At 42.1% G+C, this 23518-nt stretch overlaps 1 long non-coding RNA gene across 1 annotated transcript; it reads right to left on the bottom strand.

Moving 5' to 3' along the window:
- Positions 1 to 2675: 2675 nt before the first annotated feature.
- On the bottom strand, positions 2676 to 22727 carry LOC142448035 (uncharacterized). Its single transcript, XR_012784494.1, has 3 exons — positions 22603 to 22727; positions 11061 to 11233; positions 2676 to 6827 (listed from the first exon to the last, which is right to left on the bottom strand). It is a non-coding gene; the product is annotated as an uncharacterized LOC142448035 (long non-coding RNA).
- Positions 22728 to 23518: the final 791 nt, after the last annotated feature.

The raw sequence follows: 23518 nt of genomic DNA, 5'->3' as shown, positions 1-23518 counted from the left end.
AGAAAATACTAAAAAGCATAATAATTTTAAAATTAGTCAAAGGGAGTTTAAATGATTAGATATTAAATTTTAAGCTAACTGCATCTGCAATAATCCTCTTTGTAACTTTGCAACACACCCTGCATAATAGCAAGACTATTCACATCCCTGGTCTATGATCATAGAGAATTAACCAGAGGCTCAATCCACGTGTATTTTCCATTCATTTAAAAAAATTAAAACTGAAACAAATTTAAAACGAGTCAAAAGGGAAATCAAATGCCATTACATTTTAACCTAACGACATCTGCCATAATCGACTTTACAATGCTCTTTCTGAAAACAAGGTTACTCACAGCCCTGACTATATTGTGATGTATTGTCATGTCCTTTTCCCTAACTTATGACTTGCAAGCTGACCATAATTTTCACTCTATCTGTTTTTCTTATGCAGATCTTTAAAGCTATGTTTTACCTATCAAGAGCTATGATCTACCACTAATTTACCTTCGCCCCACAAATCTTGATTTTTGGTAGTTTTATTTTTTTCCTTCTAAATACTTCTTTATTTCCACAATAATTTCTTCTTTAATTCTTGTGGAGTGTGGTTTCAATGCCCATATATATGAGTTTATTTTGGCTTCAAATGAAATATTTTACTTCAAATGTGCAATTTGATGTTATTCAATTGTAGTAAAAACAAATGTGAAGTTATTAAATTATAGTAAAAGCAAATGTGATTTCCTTATTCTAATTCTTTGGTATTTGTTAAGATTTGTGCTTTAGTCTAATATATGGTAATATTGTCAAAATGTTCCATATGTGCTTACTAAGAACATCAATTTTTGAATTTGCCATTATGGGACTTCATACATGTGTGCTACATAAAGCTTAATAATTGTACTGTTTAAATATTCTAGCTTAAGTAATTTTAGTAAAAATACGGCTTGCACTGTAAGTCTATGGACCTGGTATTAGGCATACAGCTTTCTTTTTGCTCATTCTGTTAATTTTATTTTCCAGGATTTATTGTTAACCTTGCTCTATCATTATATTATGACCTTGTTTAGTCAGTTTAAAGAAAAACCATCAAATTAACAACATCTAGGCAGTTATTTTGCCCATTTGAATGATCCTTGGTTCAGTTTCATTCAAATTTTACATTCAAGGATAATTAAACTTACATAAATAAACAGTAATTAAATGAGTCCTGCTAGACAATCTACTAATGACACAAAATGAATTGTTATAGCTTATTTTCCTAAATATTTTTAAGACTAGCATATAGACCAACGTAAGCAATTGTTCTTAAGTGCCCTCAAGATGGTCTGGTTCATGGTAAGCTCACAACAGAAAAAAACTCTGGCCCAGTCCTGCCCCATCATCAGAATTGTTATGTTTGAGACCATTGTTGCAGCCACTGGGTTGATCCATTTTTTATTAAGGGTCTTTCTCTTGTTCACTGACCAAGCACAAAAGCCTTCTCTAGGACCTGAGCTCTCCTTACAACATGCCAAAAATACAGGAGATGAGGTCTTGTCATCTGTGCCTCTGTGGAACATCTGGCAGTACTTCCTCTGAGATAGAATTGTTGGTTTTTCTGTCAGCCCATGGCATCTGCACTATTCTTCACCAGCACCACAATTCACATGCATTAATTCTGCTCTCACTAAGGAAAAAAAAAAGTCCACTGCCAATAAGTCAATTCCAATTCACAGAGATCCTATAGGCAGAGTACAGCCCCCCTATGTGTTTCTAAGACTTTAAGATTTTACTTGGGTAGACAGCCTCCAGTCTTATTTATCCATTATCTAGTTTTCATAGGAATCTGAAGCCACTGAAAGCACCATATCTTGAGTCAGGCCCATCTTAGTATTCAAATGGATATCTTTGTTCTTTTACATTTTATATTGATCATTCACAGCACATCTGCCTAGTGCAATGCATCATTTGATTCGGTGACTGCTGCGTCAATGGGTGTGGATTATGGATCAGCATGAAACAAAGTCCTTGAAAATGTTCACCTTGTCCTTGTTTACCAGGATGGTGCTTTTGGTCCACTTGTGAAGACTTTGGTTTTCTTTACATGGAGTCACATCTACACCGATGACTATAATCGTTGATCTTCACCAATATATGCTTCCTCCTTGACTTCAGCTATAAGGTTATGCCAACTTCTTTCCCCAGGTTGCTAATGAGCCTTTCTCCAGTCCTGATGCCATGTTATTCTTCATATAGTTCAGCTTCTAATATTACTTGCTCAGATACAGGTTAAATAAGTATTGTGAAACGATGCAACCTACCGCATTCTTTCCCTGACATTAAATCATGCAGTCGTGTCCCCTTGTTGTGCTGGAATGACTGTCCCTTTGTCTATGTGCAGGTTCTGCATGAGCACAATACGTATTGTGGAACTCATATTCTTCACAATGACATTTAGGGTTTTTTAGGATCTATATAGTCAAATGCCTTTGCATGGTCCTTCCACACAGGTAAACCTATGTCTGGTATTCTCTGATTTCAGCTAAGATCCATCTGACACCAGCAAGTGTGTCCCTAATCTGATGTCCTCCTCTGAATTCAGCCTGAATTTCTGTCCTCGTCCTTTCGGTGCGTTGCTGCAATTGCTGAAAAATTATCTTCAGCAAGATTTTACTTGCATGACATTTTTGGATAATTTACATATGATGTTTTTGTTTTTAATAAGTATAAATTTTATTTCTTCCAGTTGGTTGATTAAATAGCTACCAAATTTCTCTTCCAAATTGGCATAGTCTAGTGCGTGTTTCCAGTGTTTCACCGGCGTTTGGAACAGTTCGGTTTGTATTCATCATTTCCTGGAGTCTGATTTTTGCTAATGCCTTCTATGTAGCTCAGACTTTTTCCCCTTCAATACCATTGGAACTTGATCACATGCTATCTTTTGAAATAGCTGAAAGTCGACCATATCTTTTGAGGAGAGTGGCTGTATGTGGTCCATCCAACTCTTTTTGATGCCTCCTCCACCACTAAATATTTTGCTTGTAGAAATATTTCAGCTCAAGACGTGAATTTTTTCTTCAGTTTTTTCAGCATGAAAAATGTCGAGTATGTTCTTCCCTTTTGGTTTTCTAACTTCTGGTCTTTGCACATTTTATAATAGCCTTATCTTCTCAGTCTCCCTTCTGAAAATTTCTGCTCAGTCCTTTATTTTGTCCTTTATTCCATTTGCTTTAGCTATTGTAGGTTCAAAAGCAAGTTTCAACGTTTCTTTAGATATCAATTTGTGGCTCCCCCCTAGTTTTTAATGTTTATGATGTTCTTGGTGTATAATGTTCCTGATGCCATCTCCAAAGTTGTCTTGTCTTTGGTCATTAATGTTCAATATGTATTCTTGAGATGGTCTCTAAATTCAAGTGGGATATGCTCAATTTGCATATGAGCAATTAACAACTTACGTCTATTCCACAGTTGCCCCTGGCCTTGTTTCAGCTGATGATATTGAGCTTCTCTATTGTCTCTTCACATAGATGTAGTCAATTTGATTGACATGTGAATGTCTACATGTATAATCACCAATTATGCTATTGGAAAAAAAGTATTTTCAATGAAGAAGTCATTGGTCTTGTAAAACTCTATCATGTGGTCATTGGCTTTCTTTGCTATCACCAAGGTCATACTTTCCAACTGTTGATGCTTCCTCTTGGCTTCCAACTCCTATTCCAATCACCAGTAATGTTCAATGCATCTTGAGTGAGTGTTTGATCAAGTTAAGACTAAAGAAGTTATTAGAATTCTTGAATTTCTTTATCATTGGGTTTAGTAGATGGTGCATAAGTTTGAATAATAATTGATATATAAACTGCTCCCCCTCTTAGGTGTATAAATCCTAATTATCCTATCACAGACAGGTATTAAATATTCATTTTGATTATGAGTGTGAGGTTATCTCTTTCCTGATTATGAGGCCAACCACTAAACATGCCCTGTAACCATATATCGTGAAGAATACTAGAGTTTTAATTGAGTAGAATATTTAGTTGTGTCAAAATTGTTGCATAGAAGAAAACTAATTAAAGAGGAGTACAACATAACATTCTCTATAGTCACTCGTTGGATTCTCAGAGACTCATTTTGATTAACTCAAACATACTTTTAAAAATAATATCAATACCAGTGGAGAGGTCTGAGGGGCCAGCCCCAATCTCAACTATGTGGACACCTGCCCCTCCCCCCAGAAAAATTTATCTCAGAGGACGGAACTGAAACTTCAGCTTCAGGAGAGGGACATGCCTGAGTTGAGTGCATCCTGGCCCACCAGATCTTGAGGATGATGTTCCCACACAGAGCAGCCAGTCCACAGAGAGGACCACATGGCCGGCCCCACTATGAGACATGATGTCCCTCACTGACCCATAACCCTACAGGGGACAACACTGGAGACACAGTGTGGGAATTGTGCCTGATCTCATCCAGCTACATCGAGGCAAAACATTAAGCGGGTACAACAGAATAGCAAGAGAACGGAGTGTCGAAGTCCCCAGGGAATACCAAAGGTGGACTTTGGGGCCAGGCCTTGGTGCCCCAACAAACTGGCCCCAACAAACACTCTTAAAGGCCAACAAGCAATCCTTGAACTAATTACAAGCTTTTCTTTCTTGTTGTGTTTTGTTTTATTTGTCATTCGTTTGTTGTTGTTGTTTTGTTGTATATCGTTTCTTGGTTTTGCTCTGTCTTGTTTTTGTGCATGTTATTATCTCCGCATGTCTGTCTAAATAAGATAAGCTGGATGAGCAATCTGGAGGAGAAAACAACAGGATGGACATGGGAGAGGGGAAGGTTTGGGGAAAGGTAGTGGTGTTAAACCCAGGGACAAGGGAACAACAACAAGTGACCCAAATCGGTGGTGAGGAGGGTGTAGGAGATCTAGTAGGGTGTGATCAAGGGTAATGTTAACCAAGAGAAATTACTGAAACCCAAATGAAGGCTGAGCATGATAGTGGGACAAGAGGAAAGTCAAAGGAAATAGAGGAAAGAGCTAGGAGGCAAAGGGCATATATAGAGGTCTATATAAAGGCATGTACATATGTAAATATATTTATATATGAGGATGAGGAGCTATATCTATGTGCTCATATTTGTAGGTTGAGTGTTAAGGTAGCAGGTGGACATTGGGCCTCCACTCAAGTACTCCCTCAGTTCAAGAATACTTTGTTCTATTAAACTAGCATTCTATGATGCTCACCTTCCCGACACAATTGTGGAAAACAAAGTGGGTGAATAAGCAAATGCGGTGGAGAAAGCTGATGAGCTAATGGTGTCCGGCTATCAAAAGATATAGCATCTGGGGTCTTAAAGGTTTGAAGGAAAATAAGCAGCCATCTAGCTCAGAAGCAACAAAGCCCACATGGAAGAAGCACACCAGTCTATGCATCTCAAGGTGTCGAAGGGATCAGGTATCAGGCATCATCAGAACAAAAAATCATATCATTGTGAATGACGGGGGTGGAGTGTGGAGTGGAGACCCAAAGCCCATTTGTCGGCCACTGGACATCCCCTTACAGAAGGGTCTCTGGGAAGAGACGAGCCAGTAAGGATGTGATGTAGCAACAATGAAACATAAAACTTTCCTCTAGTTCCTAAATGCTTCCTCTCAGCCCACTATCACGATCCCAATTCTACCTTACAAATCTGGCTAGACCAGAGGATGTACACTGTTATAGATAGCAACTGGAAACACAGGGAATCCAGGGAGGATGATACCTTCAGGACCAGTGGTGTGAGTGACTATACTGGAAGGGTGGGTTGGAAACGGGGAGCTGATTACAAGGATCTACATATAACCTCCTCCCTGGGGGACGGACAACAGACAAATGGGTGAAGGGAGACATCGGACAGTGCAAGATATGACAAAATAATAATTTATAAATTACCAAGGGTTCATGAGGGAAGGGGGCTCGGGGAGGGAGGGGCAAATGATGAGCAGATGCCAGGGGCTTAGGTGGAGAGCAAATGTTTTGAGAATGATGAGGGCAATGAATGTACAAATGTGCTTTACATAATTGATGTATGGATGGATGGTGATAAGAGTTGTATGAGCCTCTAATAAAATGATTTTAAAAATAAAAAGAATAAGAGAGAAACTTAAAAAAAAGTGGAAAGTGTAAGATATGAAAATAATAACATTTTATTATTCATCAGGGCTCTGTGATGGTGGGAATGTGAGCAAGGAGGGAAAAAGAGGAGCTGATGTTAAGCCGGAAGTAAATGTTTGGAAAATGATGATGCCAACATATGTACATGTGTTTGATACAATTGATGTATGAATTGTTAGAAGAGTTGTAAGAGCCCCCAATAAAATTCTTTATTAATTTAAAAATAAAATCAATAAGCATTGTGTTTCTAGGTGGTATCAAGTTGGTTCAGTACATAGCATCCTGTCGTACAATAGAATGGAACACTGCCCAGTCCTGTGCCATCCTTACACTTTTCTTATGTCTGTGCCCACTGGTGCACAGTGTTGCATGGTATCAGTCCATCTTGTCAAGGGCCTTCCTCTCTCTTGCTGCCCTTCTACTGACCAAGCATGATGTCCTTCTCTAGTGACTGGCCTCTCCTGATAATTTGTCAAAAGTACATGAGATGAAGTCGTGCCTCTAAGGAGCATTCTTTCTGTACTTCTTCCTGATATATTTGTTTTGTCTTTTAGAGTTGTCAATGAACTAGGAAATAGAAATGGCCTTCAGTCATTCACAACTAGTGGATTTATTCTGACACGTAGCATTCCTACAGCGCAGAGTAGCACTGCTGTTGCTTTCTAAGATTGTAAAGCTTCATTTTTCTGGCCCGAATAGCCCTATGGTCCCAATCTGAAAAAAAAATTATATGGTTTAACTCCTTTTGTCTGGAGCATAATTATCCCAAAAGGTACAATAAGTTATGGTATCTGACAGAATGAACCATTGCACACACCTTTGGACGCCCTGTGGGGCACCAAGCCATAGAGAAATGCATTGGGGGATCAGTAACTCAGCTATGTCTTGTCCAGTACACATTGAAATATGGCTATTTTCTATTAAAAATTAAATGCATTTTTAAAATAAGAGCTGCCCTTATGAATTTTATGATCAGTGATCATTTTGTTAAATTAAACAGTCATTTTGTGGTCCCAATTTTTCAAATAGAAAAAAATATATAACATTAAGAGACTTTAGAAGCCATCAAGTCATACCAGGAGAAACGTTTCTAAGGCTTACTCTGGACAGACACAGGTCCATCTTAGTCGTGTCTGGGCTGGCTTGTGAAGGGTGAGGGCCAAGTGAGAAGATTCCAGGGCCTTCTAACACCAGCTTATCAAATCAAATGGAGACAAATTGAGTATAGGAGCCAAGAGCAAGAGGGCTAGCACCAGGAAACACCAATAAATAAGGAGGATCAGGTTACAAAAAAGGTGAGCTGGCATGGGTTCTCCAAAGACAATAGCTCCTTGGTTCCTTTGTCAGTGGTGCTTTTGACCAGCATTGAAACATACTAGCACTGGTTCTGAGACATCACACAGCTCGTGTGGGGTAGAAGACACCGCAGCCCACCGAGGATTTAAATAAGCAAGCTGAGGACCTGGGTCTTCTATTCCCACCTGTCCCTACATCTCAACATAAAAAATAACTCAATTATTATAAAAGGAAGCTAACAGATTCATAAGCAAATGAATTATAAGCTTATGTACACAGTTTTATAGTAGAAAACAATTGAGATAAAAATACTTTTGTATTTTTAAATATTTTCCTTGAACAGCACAAGAAAGCAGCGTCCTTGGCAGATTATGCATTTATATGTCTGGTTTATATATCTTTAAATGTATTGTAGATTATTCTTCCTTGAACTTACCGCAGACATGCCTTAAAATCTAGTTATTGGTAAATTATAGGCCAAACTAATGTTAATGTAAAAGTGTAGAGCTACCTATTGTAAGGTTAACCAAGCAACCCACACCATACTAAAATTAGTAGTGAGGAAGCTAACCTCACAGCAATTTATAATTCTAAAGCAAAATTAGCAGCAATTGGAAGCCATAGCAAACTATTAATGCACGAAATCCAATGTTTCTTTCTTGAAAATAAGGAGCCCTTGGGCATAGTGGGTCAGTGTCGTGTTGCCAACTGTAAGCTACCCTTATGACTCTACCAGCCCCCTAGAGAGAGACAGAGGGGCTCTGATCACATAGAGATCCACAGTCTCCGAAACCCGGAGGGGCAGTTCTACTCTGTCTTAGAGGGTCACTATGAGTGGGAATCTACCGAATCCCAGGGGTTTGGGTTTGGTTTTGGGTTTCCTGAAAAGTATGGGAAATCCAACTTGATACCTATGCACATTTGAAGTAGGCGACTTCATTTATGTCACTGTTTGAATTTTTTATTGGTGCTGGGGACACAACAGTGAACAAGTTATTTCCATCTCTCCTGGACTAGACTCTCCAGATGAATGTGTATTTTCTCAGAATCTGGGCGCCGGTCCAGAGTAAATAAGAAGTCAAGCAAAGGTACATCTTGCAAGAACTAAACCACCCTCGGGAGGGCCTGGTAAGTAATGCTCTAGTAACCATCAGAAGAATTTGAAATCTGCCTCATTTCCAAATTTCAGAACAACTTTACCCACACAGCATTCTGTTTTTTAAAGAGCAGAATGTCCAAAAATTGATCAAACATGCATTTGTTATTATGTGCAATAGCTATTGATTGAATATAATGTTTGAGTATTCATTTAACACTCACAATTTAATATTTTTAAACCTTTGACTAATCTGCAGTCTTTTCAACCTTACAAAATACAATGATATAATTTCTCTGTGTGTGTGTGTGTGTGTGTTTACCTCTCCATAGCAGAAACAATATAGGAGATGGATTTTTCTGGTGCTAACAATATTGGGTCCAGGTCTCCTGTCTTCCAGGTAAGATTGTGCCCTGCAGGCAGAATAATCTACTGGATAAGAACATGATTTTAGGCTTCAGACAGCTCTGAGTAATAATCTTGGCTCTTTATTAACATTGTCCTCCAGCAAGTTAGTTAGCTTTTCTGGATCTCAGATTCTATATTTTTAAAACAAAGCAAAGCAGACACACACGCACACACGCGCGCACGCACACACACACAGAGGCACACACACTAATGTAGAGTCAGTGCGAAGATCACATCTCAAAGAGCTTATACAGTCCAGACACACAGCCGCTGCTTCCTTCTACCAACTTTATAAACCTCCTTACCACACAGAAAAGTGGTGCTTAAGAATCTTTGAGATGGGAAAAATGCATTTTCTATGAACATTAAGGTAAAGTAATTACAACAATTACATTACTATTCTGTCTAATGTTCACATTTTTAAAGGAGGCATTGATTTGTTTTGTTGTATTCCACTTGGATTGCTCTTAACTGTCCATGCATCTGACCCTCCCCAATGAGTATAAGAGCTGGTCACAGTCCTCCCAAAGGGGCTCTTGAAATTTTTGTTGTCATTGTACTCTTGAACTTTATGGACACTTGTGTTTGAGTGCAACACTCATTCTCAAGGTCAGTGGATCCATAACAGATCTTTATTTCAGAGGTTGTAACAGGGCAAAGTCACAGCAGCTTAGAAGTGCTTGTAAAAAAGCAAGTGTCCTTTCCAATATCTTATCCCATGCTAAAACATCCAGTGTTCTTCTGTATGGCTCTTGAGATACTGCTACAAATTAGACTGATAGTCCAGCTTCCCAAATCTGCTATTTATTTATTCTATTATTTTCAGGAAAGAAATATATCAATCCAAAAAACAGTCACCCATCTTCAGTCTCTTTCCTTGCTTTGGTACCAAAATTCAGTTTTAATTTGCATTCCTTTCGATTTATCCATAACAGGTATTAATGTCTGTTTGAAACCACAGAACCAAAAGTTCTGGAAAGGTTTAAAGTCAATAGCATCAGGGCAGGTACATAAAGAACTTTGCTGTGCTCTGGATTGCTTCATTAACAAGGTTGCCGAACTGCAGGCAAACCAGGGAATTGCTTCGTGTAGCCTGTCACGAGATTTACCCCGCTCGGCTGTCACCTGGTTGACAAATTACCTCCTGAGACACTGTCAGAAACGGGGAAAGGAAACAGAGAGGAAACCCCCTTTCTAGTTCTAGAGGGGTAGAGAGCTGCTGTGCTATTTGGTTCCTTTCTAACCTTTTTGTTCATTGCTGAGATTAAAGAGTTCTGCAAACCATAAGCCACCGGGCAATTGTGGGGTGCTGTGATTGCTCCCACAAGTCAATTTTAGGGCTGGAAAGTTTAGCGTGTTAGTTTTCATTTCAGCCATGACCATTGTCAGAGTGTATCTAAGCAGCAATGACTGTGGCAGCTCACATCGCCTGTACACCAGGAAGGCTGCCTCCAAGGAGGGTGAGGGAATTGATGCCGCACACGAGTGCGTTGAGAGGCCAAGATCAAAAGCTCTTTTAAGCATATCATATAATTATGATCGCTAAGAAGCATGAGGCGAGGAGTCCTAAACTCCCAAATTTTCAAAGCAACAAAAGCAGCACAGATTTAATGGGACTTTGAAGTCAGATAAATCTCTAGGTATTTTCATTATAGAAACTCGCAACTAATTAAGGAGAGCCCTATCTGGGCCAGTGTTTAATTATGTTTGCTTGTCCGCGTGTGTCATGTACTGTGTTCTGAAAGGAGAGGGGTGTCAATTGGATTGTACCAAAGACTGTTCTGGGACCAGCCAACAGCATTCATTGAGAACAAAGCATGGCATAGCAGTGTTTTGATCTCTTTTGTCTAAATAAATAAGTTCTTAATAAACATGCATAGCCCACATTGCCCATGGCTTAGCAAGAACTTTCTCAGCAGAAATAATGTTCATTTTAAAATACATATGGAGTTTCCAGAAAAATCTTCTGATATTTAATCAAAACAAACTTCACTGACTATATTACCAGGAGGGACTATTGACATAGAGAAGCCCAGTCCAGATCAAGTCTATAAATCCAATATTAGCCCATATATCTGACACCAATCCATAAAGTCCTCCTCAGACTCATGAAACACATGCAATGATGCCGAATGTAGATCACAGACCAGTGGGTAGACAGTCTTTGGATCCAGTGGCATTGGAAACATCTCAGCACTGGCAGGGGTCTCTGCATGGCTTCTCCAGCACCCAGGGCTGCATCTGGGTGGGTCCATGTATCTTGTCAGCTGCTGTCTCCCAGGGAGTGGACAGAGAGCCTCCGTTACATATAACCTCCTCCCTGGGGGGGTGGACAACAGAAAAATGGGTGAAGGGAGATGCCGGACACTGTAAGATATGACAAAATAATCATAATTTATAAATTATCAAGGGCTCATGAAGAAGGGAGTGGCAGGGAGGGAGGGGGAAAATGAGGAACTGATGCCAAGGGCTCAAGTAGAAAGCAAATGTTTTGAGAATGATGATAGCAATAAATGTACAAATATGACTGACACAATGAATGGATGGATGGATTGTGATAAGAGTTGTACGAGCCCCCAATAAAATGATTGTTTTAAAGATTTATAAAAGTAGCCCAAATTTGTTTAACAGAGGCCCAAGAGCTCGCTCTTGCCTCAAACCAAACTCACTGCCATTGAGTCAATTCTGCCACATAGTGAACCTACAGGACAGGGTAGAACTGTCCCCACGGGCGTCCAAGACTGTCACTCTTTACAGCAGCAGAAAGGCTCGTCTTTCTCCCACGCAGTGGCTAGTGGTTCAGACTGCTGATGGAGTAATGCATAACCCACTACACCACCAAGGCTCCTCAGATCTTGCCTAGAGATGTTTCTTTCTTTGGTATAGCCAATGGTGCACACAGAGAGTGTTTTGTGCACATTTGAAGTCCTGGACAGTGTTTTGAATATAGCAAATGTTCTGTTTAAACTATATACCAAAGAGGAGAAGAATGGGAAAGGCTGGCCACTCTGGAACCACTTGCTAATCGTAGGTGGTGGTGTCTGAGAGAGAATGGTTTGAATGTGTTGGTTCCCTGGGAGAAAGATGTGGCCGTCTGCTTCCAGAAAGATGAACAGCCTTCGCGACCTTAAGGGCCAGTTCAACGCTGTCCTATGGGGTCAGCGTGGGATCAAACCAGAGTGAAAATCAACTTGACAGCCATAGGAGAAACTAGCAATTACTTACTGCTATCAGAAACACCCAGTGGCTTACAACAAAGAAAATTTATTTCCCCCATGATTTTCTGGGTGGCCTAACTCAGAAGGGTGGTTCTTCTGCACCACGCCACGTCACACAGCTGCGTGCATGGGGAGCTGACTGAGTTGGGGCTGGAACTGCCACGATGGCTCCTCCTCCTTCAGCGCATCTCTCCAAGTAGCCATTCATCGTCCTGCAGTTGTACTAGTTTCCTACATCTGTCCTAGCAAAATACCATGCATGGATTAGCTTATAGGTACAGAGAATCGTTCTCTATAGCTCTCACAGCAAGAGGTCCAAAAGGAGCGGGGTGTTCATATTGATTCCTTCTGAAAGCTCCGAGGGACATTTGTTCCGTGGCTCCCTTCGAGCTGCAGTTGTGACTTACAGGGCTTGGTGTCTCAGGCAGATGTGTCTTCAGTCAGCTGGTAGATGTGTCCTCGTGTTCTAGCTTCCCATGAGTCTCTTCTTTAAGGGTTCCTATGCGTCTCTTCTCTTTCTAAAGGGCACCATTCATATTGGATTCAGACCAATTCTACTCAATAAATGTCATGTTAACTTATATGCACAAGTACCAGCCTGGCCAATAAATACAGGTGGGCAGAGAGATAAATGGCTCAGTGAGCCTCGCCTTTCTTGGGTCTCTTGCTTTCTGACGGTCAGACTAGGGTGCAGCTGCATTAGCCACTGCCCTGCTTCAGCTGGCAAGGCTCACTTTCAGCAAGATAACCCCCAGGACAAACCACATGGACCTACCCTGATGCAGCCCTGGGTGCTGGAGCAGCCGTGTGGAGACCCCTGCCAGTGCTGAGATGCTCACACGTTCACTGATTCAGCTTTCCTCCTGCAGTCAGCATCATAGTGTGTGTTTTGTGAGATGGAGGGGGACCTTGCGGATTGGTGTTGGACATTTGGGTTAATGTTGGACTTGTGGGCTTGGGCAGCACTGGGTTGGGGTGTTTTCTTGATGTGCACTTATTCTTTATCTAAAACTCTCTCTTATACATGAGTTTCTATGGATTTGTTTCTCTGAAGTACCCAGACTTACACACAGGGTAAGGATTTCACTATATCTTTTGGGAGATACAATTCAATCCATAACATTAGTGTAGCCAGAGCGTGGCTACCTTTCCAAAAGCTACTTCAGAAATTGCCAGAATGTCATTTCCACCATGTTCTATTGGTCAAACCAGGTCACAAGTTTAGGTCAGTTTCAAAGGAAGAGAAATAGTTCCTGCTACCTAGTATTAAAAGTAACAGCCAGTGTATTTAAACTTCACATCCATTTTATTATTGGCTATTCTGTCCTTTCAATCATACTTACACTGTCCCCTACCAAACCTTTAGATTTTATCATCCAAGAATCTGCAACAAACTTCCGACATGACTCCTAACCTCCAATCTCACCACCTTTAGGCCATTTTTCCGATTGATTTTTCTAAAACCTTAATCTGATCATGTCATTACTTTCCAAAGTTTTCTCCATGAACTTTTCAAAGCTTCCCAAGGATAAAATTCACACCATATCAAATTCCGGGTCTTTTATGACCTGATGCTGTCTGCTTCTCTGCTCTCGGCCATTTCATGAGTCACCTTATATTGCAGTTGCTAACATCCACCCACCTCCTGCAATCATTTATATTCCCTGGGGCTCAGGAGAAGTCTGCTAAATTCTATTCAAAATGTGCCCTCATGACCATCAGATTCTTCTTGATACGACACCAACACATCAGGGTACTCACAGACCAAACGCTACCACAAAGGAATCACCCAGAGGAATAGTCCATGACCACTAAACGGCTCCCACACTTGATTAACTGATAGAAAACACAAAACTGATCATCAACAAATCTTTCAAAAACCAAAAACATTTCCTAATAAGGGATGAGGCTTAACAAAGTCCTGAGTCTGGATTCTAGGGGAATTCATAAACACGTCATGTGGGGAAAGTTCAAGGAGAGCAAAGAGAACATCAGAATGTCGAGGTTTTCAAGGGATGCTGGATCTGAAGATCCTTTTTATTGAAAAGAAACATCTGCTGGGGTTTGTAAACTCCCCAGGGTACCCAGGACTCACTTGCTTAATGCTGGAAGAGATTGTAAAGTCAAGAACCCCCAGGCACATTGAACTAGGTCAGCTGCCACTGGGGAAAGCAGGATTTTAGCTGAATGACTGATGCAATTTTGGTGCCAACTAGTAGAACTCCATGAAATTAATGAGACTGTATGAGTTCAGAGAAGTTACGCTAATTGACATTAACCAGAAAGTCTACTGGAAAGTTCACCCATTCTTTCAAGGTGTCCATCTGAACCCACTGTGATTGAGGGCCTCTCTTAATTAGCCAATGCACTCCTTTCTACTTCTGTGGCTTTGCTAGAGGTTTCATCATTTCTGCTCACCTGTGTGCATCCCAAGCCACCAGACAGCCTTTGAACAGGACATAGTGTGTATTAGCAATAGCAATGAGATCGTGGAAGCCAAGGCACTGTGATTTTCCCCCCAATGCTATGATTGCCTTGGCTATTTTGGAGGCAGAGATGTTTACCTGCTGACAGTCATCTCAGCCATTCCAATTGAGCTCTCTGATCAACTGAAGCAAAAAAAAAAAAAAGCACAGTCCTTAACCACAGACAGTGGCCCTCATCGATGGCTGCCCTGCCTGTCTCAGCACGAGTTGCCATGGTTATTGGGAACCAAGTGGCACAAAGGACCAATTTCACAGTTCACTATCTAAGAACTAGTGGAACCTCAGGAATTTAAACGTGGGCAAGGACACAAAGCTTGCATATGTATCTCAATCTGACAGCATAACTGGCGCTGAATGTTGTTGAATCTGGGCCAGAGTTACCTGGAAGAAAGAACTGGCCTCTGCCTTCCTTACACCATGACTTCCGGCAGCAATTGTGGTCGGGGCCATTGAGTTCATTCCAACCTGTAGCAACATCGTGTCACAGAATAGACCTGCCCCATAGGGAGCTTTACTATAGAGTTAGGGCATGGTGAGGCCTGCCTGACCGATGTCATGATTTTATAAATCCATAAGCAGGTGGAAGCACATACAGCGTTGGCCTCCCTTGGTTTCTGATTGCTCCACTTTGGCTAGAACACCGTAAATGTCTCCTTTCCCTGCTGGTTTTCTCTGCCCGGCCTGGACTGAACCGAGCACGGGTTGTGGAAGCTGTGCAGATGAAAGCTGACTGCTGGCTAAGAAGCCACTAGGTTCTCCCTGAGCCTCAAAGAAAAACGCTAGTGAGTTCAACTTCTGGGAGGTGCCGGGGTCTCCTATTTCACTGGGGCTGCTTTGCCCACATCAAGCCACGCTCCGGGAAGGGAGCACATTCAGCCAAGTCTGAAACCCACTCAGCCCCTGTGGGATTTGAGTTTAGCTCTTTTAAAACAACATTTTGATGAGTTGTGTGTAAATGAATCAGAAACATATGGATCCAATTTCCCTTGAAGTGTACGTGGGTTTAAAAATTAAAGGGAAAAATGTGTGGCACTTGGGTATGTATCAAAGGGAAAATGTTTGAAAAATAGTCCAAGATGCTTTGCAGCACATGAAACACGCCTTCCTTCTCTTGGCCAGAGCAATTGCAGCGGAGCAAGAAGCCAATCGTGGGGCTCTGAAGTTAGACACCAGGCAGAGGGCCTGGTCATCCAGGCTCCTCGCTCACTCGTCCTGCCTGCAGCCTCCTGCAGTATCCTGGGACCTGGGCAACACCCAGCCAATGAAAAGCAGGTACTTTCCAGTTATCCCGGTCATCTCTGCTGAAAATGACCTCATCAAACAGATTTTCAAACAAGAAGCTTGCCCTCTTCTGTTCCAGTAAATTGTAGTTCCCACAGGCAGGCCGTCTGCAGACCGAGAAGGAAAGTGAAGCTCTGCTATACAGACCATGAGTTCTGTCTCCTGCACCTGGTGGGTCCCCAGGCCAGAGACCAGGGGCAGAAGCGCAGCAGATGGTTTGGTGATTGGGACTCTGGCAGGAAACCTTTGAGTCCTGTTTGTTAGCTTGCCACAGTCTCATTGCCAGGCTACCATCGTGGCAAGAACAGGCTCCAATAGTGTGAGTCCCAGGGTAGGGTTTCCTTTGACCTGAGAAATTCCAGAATCATTTAGGAACGAGGAAGAAACCAATGCTTTGATATGAAATCAGCACAGGAGTCTGGTGTCTGCTGTTATCCCATGGAAACTGGGAGCTGGAACTCACTGGAATTGTCCTGTTTTTCCAGATCTTAAAACTTTTCTGTCTTTGACAGGAAGCCTTTGATGGTCTTGCCATTTTTCCTCTCTGTCTTGACTGAGTGGGAAATATTTGAGTTTTCTTTCTCCAGCAGCTTTCCACCCTCCTTGGATTCATTTCTCCTTTTGTGGGTTTTGCTGGAACAATTTTGCAAATGGAAGAGCAGCTCAACATTAAAAACAAAAATGATGAACAACAGAAAGCCCTTCCCAAATCGAGCAGTTACCACCTAAGTGCTAACTTTCCCCCCTAAAAAATAGGTTCTATTAACTATAATTCCTAATGCAAGTAACCAAAGCCACACATTTTACTTGTCAAAATGTTACATTGTCTTTCATTACTCGTGCTGGTTTGCCCTTAATGAGGTCCAGTTCCTTCAGAGAAATGATTGTAGAAAATCAAATTGCAGAAAGATGGTGAGCTACCACTGTTAATCAAGTAAAAACATTTGGAAGACCAGCCCTCGGGGTCTTGAGGTTTTGGTCTCCTTGGAAAGGGGGGTGGCGGAGCAGGGGAGGGTACCAGAGTCCCCAAGGCTGCTACTGAAGGGGCCATAGGAAGAACTTAAGCTGAACCCCCCATGTGTATCTCTCCACCCTGACCTCTGAAGGCCCTACTATCCCTACAGTGGAGGCTTTATTGGGGCTCAAGAACATGATCTAGACTCATGGAAGCTTTAGCAGTTGCAGACCTTTGCCCCCAATTGCATTGGCTTCAGCCCAGATTGTTCAGTGAGATGAAACCCATCTCACTGTTCTCCCCATCAAGCACTCATCCACCCTAGAGTTCTCCTTTCTGATGATTTGGCGTTCTTCATCTTACAAACAAAGCTAGGTTAGCGACAGCCACGCTAAGCATCTTCCTTTCTAGTAAATTTTAAAAAGAATATTTGTGTATCTGATGACCCCCCTAACAGACAGATTGTGCCTGAGTACCAGTTTTCGTTACATGGTGGCGTTCTGGATGTACATCCAAGGCTGTCCTCTGTTGTCTCCCGCTCTTAGACTTCCCCAGTGCAGAAGTATAAACCGGTCATTCTCCTCCATTACCCCAAGCTGCCCACCTTCGTCCTCAGCAATTCGCATCATAAGCAAATCCTTCTCCCACCATTCCACTGGTTACTGTCAACTAGACTAAGGGAATTTCAGTTCGGTGTTTAAAACGTTGTTGCGTGTTGCCATCAGATTGACTCCAAATCATGGTGACCCTACGTAAGCGAGAAAGAAATGCTGTCCAACCCTGACCCGCTTGAAAATCACTGATACGCTTGAATCCACTGAGCAATAGTGTGTTCTAAGTCCCTTCCAACTGAAGGACTCGCATTCCAGCACTACATCAAACTATTATGAACCATGGGGAGTTCCTTGGGCATGGTCAGCAGTTTATCTCCAGGTCTTTCTCCCTTGTCTGGCTTAGTCGAATTGCTCTGCTGTCCACATTTTAATACAGGTGTGTAGCTTCCAGCATCATAGAAACATGCAAACCGCCCCATCAAAGTAAGAAATCCCTAACACCAACATCAACTTCTCAAGGATTTTCACATTTTTCTCACTTACCTAATATTTATTGAGTGCCTACTGTATACCTAGCATCATCCTAGGAACCACAGATTAAAAAAATATTTGGGAAATTGTTGTCACTTCCAACACCCTTCAATTTCTAATGGAAAAACACAGGTGTCTAAGCCAATTATTGCAATTGAGTGGCCTGAGGATTAAGATTGAAATATGAAAAGTCAGTGTGTGTGATAAAGGATGTCTATTGTGGAAGAGTAGCCATTTGGACAGAGATTGTCTACTTTGGAAGAGTGGATTGGGGGAAGACTCATGAGAGAAGGTAATATTTCAGGCAGGTCTTGAAAAAAAATTAGCGAATGGATTTGCACTCTTGAGCTGAGAAATAGTATGGTGGCATTTCAAGCAGAAATAAAAATAAGAAATACAGACCCAAAGGCATAAACCAGCCTAGAAACTTAGTTAAACATCTTCAAAAAATTCTTTCTACATATGTTCTAGAAAGAAAACCATAACCTGTCTTTAAATGGTGAACTATGTGAATGTGAGAGCTAATGAGAGAATCAGAGATATGTTAGTTTAGGGAAACCGTGTCCAATAGAAATATAACAGGAGCCAGAAATATGAACCACATATGTACTTCCAGTCTTCTACTAGCCACATTAAAAATGAAAAGAAACAGGTATTATTCATTTTAATGATATACAGTAACCCAAGGTATCAAACATTATCATTTCAATATGCAGCAATATGAAATGTATAAATGAGATATTGGCATTCTCTTTTTCATCCTCGGTCTTTGAAATTCAATATGTGTTTTCACAGTCGCAGCACATCCCTCTTTGACTGACCGCACATTCCCAGTGCTCCAGAGCGAGCAACACGTAGCTGACGGCTACCATATTGGACACTGCAGATTCAATGTATTTTGAATTGGCCTAGGTTTGGAGCACAATTCTGCGTTGCTTATCCATCTGTGAGTCAGCTGTGCAATTAGCATGCTCCAACAAGTGTGAATGTGTGCAGGAGGGATGGGAAATGCCCGGCATGTGCATTGTTGCTGCCACTAACTGTTGAAATTGCAGCTCTTACTGCACGGGTCAGCCCAAACATACTTTCCCACAGGTTTATCAGGCAGGGCCTCCACGGGGCGAGGATTGGGGTATAAATGAGCCCAGGTGCCCCACAAAGAACCAGCCCCATGTCTTTGGAGTTCCTTCTGCCTGTTACAGAGCAGAACTGCTGCATCAGGTTTTTTGGGCTGTCCTATTGGTGGCGGCCAACCGCCAGGCCTAGATGGTCTTGTCATCTTAAAAAACGCCATTGCCCAAGAATTCACAGTTCACTTCAGTTCTGTGCTTTATGACATGGGAGGTCATTTTCGTTTCGATGTACAGAGTAATACAGGAAAACTTAGAAAGCGTAAAGACCATGCTCTCACATGATCCTTCGTGTTTCACAAAGAACGAAAGAACAAGTTCTTACCTATGGGAACCATGTACAGTGAGGGAAACATCAAAATGTGCAGAATTGAATGCACGATGGTGCACAGTGTGGCCTAAGAATGTCCAGAGTCCCCACTGTCATCAAGTCCATTCTGACTCAGACAATCCTGGAGGACAGAGTCCATCTGCCCCCATTGGGGTTTCTGAGGCTGTCCATCTTTTCTGGAGTTGAAGTTCTCCTCTTCCTTTCACACGTTGCTGGTAGGGCAGAAATGGTGGTTAGCAGACTGTGGTCGATACATCACATAATCTGGTGTCTATTTGAGGATTCAGAGTAAAGGGGTGGAGTCTAGCCTGTCAATCAGTTCATAGCCAATGAGGTCTCTGTGTGGGCCTGGCCTTCTCCTGAGAATTCTGGGAATTCCTGTCTTCCTTCTTGGACACTGGAGACTCTCTCAGCTCACTCCCTGGAAACATCCTTGTGGAGAAGACACATGGAGAGAGGCTGATGGAGCCAGACCTCTGGAGCCAGCAGAGTCACGTAGAGACTCCTGCCAGCGCTGAGATGCAGACAATGCCACTGGATCCACAAGACCTCCCACCCACTGGCCTGTGATCTTCCTGCATTCGATGTCATTGCATGTGTCCCGTGAATCTGAAGAGGACTTTATAGATCTTTATTTGACATATGGATTAATATCAGACTTATGGACTTGCTATGGACTGGGCTGGAATGTTTTCTCAATATTCAATTGCTCTTATATATATATAAAGTTCTTTACTGTACACATATAAGTGTCAATGGGTTTGTTTCTCTAGTCTACCCAGACTAAAACACAAGCTAACCCCTAACCCACTACCCCTCCCCCCACCGCAGGGCTCCTTAAAAGCCAAGATAATAAAACCTCAAAAAAAAACAAACCCAAACTCACTGCCATTGAGGCAATTCTTATAGTGACCCTCTAAGAGATGGGGAGAACTCCCCCTATGAGTTTCTGAGACTGTGACTCTTTAAGGAGTAGAAAGTCCCGTCTTTCTTGCAGCAGAGCAAGTGGCTGTGGGGTTCTACCTATCGACCTTGTGGATCGCAGGCCTGTGTGTTAACCACTACAGCGCCAGAGCTCCAAAAGGCAAGATACCAAAACAAAACAAAAGCTCACTGCCCTAAAGTCTAGGCTGACCCATGACAACCCTATTGGACAGGGCAGAAGGGCCCCTGGGAGTTTCCAAGGCTGTTGCTCTTTAAGGGAGTAGAAAGTTCCATCTTTCCCCCACAGGGTGGCTGACGGTAGCCCCAAGGAGTAACCACTACCCCACAAACTTACTCCCATCGAATCAATACTGACTCATGGCAACCCTCTGTGGGTTATGAAGACTGTAGTTGTTTACCAGAGTAGACAGCCTCATCTTTCTCCCTTGGAGCTTCTGGTGGTTTTGAACTGCCGACCATGTGGATCGCATCCCAGTGGGTAACCAATACACTGCCAGGACTCCTTAAAAGTCAAGAAAGGCACTACTAAATAAAGACATGGGCTAGAGGTTGGGTAAAATATTTGTGAGACAGTTCTAGAAAGCTATTGAAATACCCCATAGCTTTTGAAAATGATGATGGCCACAAATGTGCTCGACATGATGGATGGATGGATAGATGGATTGTGATAAAAACTGTATGAGTCCCCAGTAAAATGATTTCTTTTTTAAAAAGCTATAAGAGCCCCAATAAAATGACCTTTAAAAAAAAGAAATACCCCATAGAACACCCTCCTGGCCCAAACCACCCCCCACTCTGTTTGTGCTCCTAGGAACGACTGTCTCTGTGGTCACATGGAAGGTTCCTTGTTTAGCAGATTTTTGCATTCATCTTGTTGTATTTTATCCCCATGAAATGTGTGCATTTCCATCTGAAAGTTTCCTCAGACCATCACTTTAAATTTCATCTTTTGACATACATCGGGCAGAGAAGAGAGCGAGAGAAGAGATGAGGATTCCCAACTGTTTTGCAAACTTTCCACATATGTGCTAATTAGTGATTCCATCTGAAAATATTCCCAGGAAGCTGGATGGGAACAGAAGACAGGGATAAATAATGCAAAGACCCTGTGGCCGTGTCACAAACACCATCGTCAGGGCCGTTTGTGAGTTCGGAGAGGATTCCCAAGTGGTGTGCCTGGGAATAAAACATCAATGAGGTACAGCAGTGGTAACAACCTCAGGGCTATCACACACACACACACACGCACGCACGCACGCACTATCCCTCATCCTTTTGGTTCAGGCAACTCTTTCAACATTTGTGATTCAAACACTCCCCCTTTCAGGTCTGGCTTTATAGAAAGTGAAACAGAATTTCTCACATTCGGAGAGCAGGGCTGCCGTGGAAACGTGCAGTCTTCACGCCAACACTGGTCTGGTTCCATAGGCACCTGGAGACGATTAGCTGCGAAACGAGGCATCAGCCCACAGCCTCAAACGCCCAGTGAAATGCGCCCTGACTCCAGGGATTGCAACCTCTGGACGTCCCTTTGTGAAATGACAGCCTGCTGGTTTCATCTTCTGATGCAATGCCCAGCTGTGTTTTTAAGTACAAGTGAGTTTCATCACCCACACCAAAAATACCGCCAGTGGAAATGCGTTCTGTAAAGTCAGTGGAAAAATAACACTAGCCGCTCCATAAATGAGGGGTAAATAGCACTTTTGTGGTAATTTCTGGTCTTAATGCTTTCAGCTAACACAGGAAGACTATGGTTTGAAAGTCACAGTGGAGATATTATGAGAAACACCTAGACACTTCCCGGAGAAGTGCTACCGAAATGACAGCGTAAATTGTGCAATTTCCCCACCCCAGGCTGGCAAAACACAAGCATTAACAGCCTGATGAGTATGTATGTGACATATGCATGTGTATTTTATTAGATGCATTTCAGGGTTCCCTCGTCCAAGGCTGGAAGACGGCACGAGACACAAAATCAAAGCTACCTCTCCTGCTAACCCGGCCCCAAGTCGCCCACTGAAACGAGCCTTCTGAGGTCCTAATTGCTCTGGACAAAGCGCAGCTTGCGTGCTCTCCCACTGACCCCATGGAGGCCACAGCTGCTTTGTACTGTGCATGGGCCAGAGCGGGCTCCCCACCCAAATCTGTGACCCATTTACTGGGACCTATTTCACCAATTGGCCAACATTTGAACCTACAAACAAAAGTCTACTGTCTAGAAGAAAACAAAGGGTCTGGAAACAGAGTTAGAAGCTTACCTGCTAATGAGAGTCCTTGGTCTCTCCTGTCCTGAAAATCAAGGCTTCCTACAAGAAGAAGAAACTGTCTCCCTGACAGGAAGTCCAGCAACCAAGTATTTACATTTAGACAAGATCCAGTCTCATCTGGCAGCCTCAAAGAATGCAGGGCTGTCAAGCACCAAATAAAGGCTTTCAAATATCTTTCTCAAGAGCCAAGGATGCCATTTGAAGAGCAAAAGTGAGCAATTTCCACTAACATCACAGGAATGTTTAAAAAGAAGAAATGTATTCGAAAGATACAGCTTGTCTATATCTATCAGAAAGTCTATGGTGGAAGCTTTGAAGAATTATTATTATAAATATAAACACATTAGTTAACTTTTTCCTTTAATGAAGAAAATATCTAGTATTTTCACTTTTCACTATAAAAAGGATGTGTAACCAGTTGGGGTGGGGTTCTTCATACATATTTCCAATTGTAATTATTTTAACAAGTTTACTGAGGATATCATTAATTGCTCTCCTATGTCTATATCTTGTTATAGTAGAAGTTTATCCCTACCATGCATGAGCATTTACTTGGGGACTCAGTTGCAGTGTACCCCAAATCAGAATGTTCCTAGATAGGACTAGAGGATTGGTTATGTATCATCTATTTACATAAACAACCATGTGCTATATTATTGTACATAAAGTTTATGCCCAAATACTTCCTCATTAAACAGACGTCCTACAAATGGACTAGTCTTCATGAACAAATTTGTAATACAGGAATTACCTTACAAGAGTATGCGCTAGAGCTGCATTAGCAGAACATGGGACAGCCCTTTCATAGAGAATTCTTCTTCTGGTTAAATTGCAGCTACTTGAATGTATCTTCCAAACATCTCCATCCCCACAAGTACTAACAATTAGGAATGCCCCGGTGGGTATG

This window comes from Tenrec ecaudatus, chromosome 5 (assembly GCF_050624435.1).
Source record: "Tenrec ecaudatus isolate mTenEca1 chromosome 5, mTenEca1.hap1, whole genome shotgun sequence".
Taxonomy (NCBI): Eukaryota; Metazoa; Chordata; class Mammalia; order Afrosoricida; family Tenrecidae; genus Tenrec; species Tenrec ecaudatus.
This window is presented reverse-complemented; position numbering and strand designations above follow the sequence as displayed.